The following is an 826-nucleotide window of genomic DNA, read 5'->3' as shown; positions in this document are numbered from 1 at the left end:
ATGGTTCCTCCAACCAGGATTATAGGTTTCTGAATATGGGTCAAACTTCTGACGATTATCAAACCTAGTGTTATTATATAGAGCATTGGCTTTCTTCATTATTCTGGCCTTCCCAAAGGCTCCAATCTACCACTAGTGTTACCCACTTCTAAAGCTTCTAACCTTTTCGCTATAGCAGCAATTTTGGCATCTGATTCATAGCCTCCTTCTACCCTATTAACGTTTCCTCTGCTAAGAAGAATTGTTTTCTGGGGTCCCCTACTACTTTCCCATTGTTGGGTCTTTTCGGCGACTTCATGCAAATATGTCATCGCGTCATCAACTGTTTGGTTCTCAAATCCACCAGTACACATAGATTCTACTGTGGTTGTGGTGGGATAATCTAAACCCTCATAAAGGATCTGAACTAACCTAACCTTCTCTAAACCATGATGAGGACATTGGGCTAATAAATCATTGAACCTTTCCAAATACCTATACAAAGTTTCTCCCTCCTGTTGAGAAAACGTGCAGATTTGCGTCCTAATAGACGATGTTTTGTGCCTAGGGAAAAACTTGTTCAAAAAGGCAGATGTAAGTTGTTCATACGTTTCGATTGACCCGGAAGCCAAACTATATAGCCACGATTTAGCTTTATCTTTCAGGGAAAAGGGAATAACCTAAGTTTCAAAGCATCATCATCTAGTTTCTAATCCTGAGGGTACTACAAATTTCCTCAAAGTCCCTAACATGGAAATAGGGGTTTTCATTTTCTTTCCCTAAAAAGATTGGGAGCAGCTGTAAGGTCCCAGGTTTAAGTTCATAAGTTGCTTCCGTCTCAGCTAAC

The 826-nt window shown here is 40.2% G+C and overlaps 1 pseudogene; it reads left to right on the top strand.

The window, feature by feature from the left end:
• The first annotated feature begins 423 nt into the window (after positions 1-423).
• On the top strand, positions 424-523 carry LOC113276702 (annotated as a pseudogene).
• Positions 524-826: the final 303 nt, after the last annotated feature.

Source organism: Papaver somniferum, chromosome 4 (genome assembly GCF_003573695.1).
Source record: "Papaver somniferum cultivar HN1 chromosome 4, ASM357369v1, whole genome shotgun sequence".
Classification (NCBI taxonomy): Eukaryota; Viridiplantae; Streptophyta; class Magnoliopsida; order Ranunculales; family Papaveraceae; genus Papaver; species Papaver somniferum.
The sequence above is the reverse complement of the archived record's forward strand: the minus strand, read 5'-3'. Positions and strand labels throughout refer to the sequence as shown.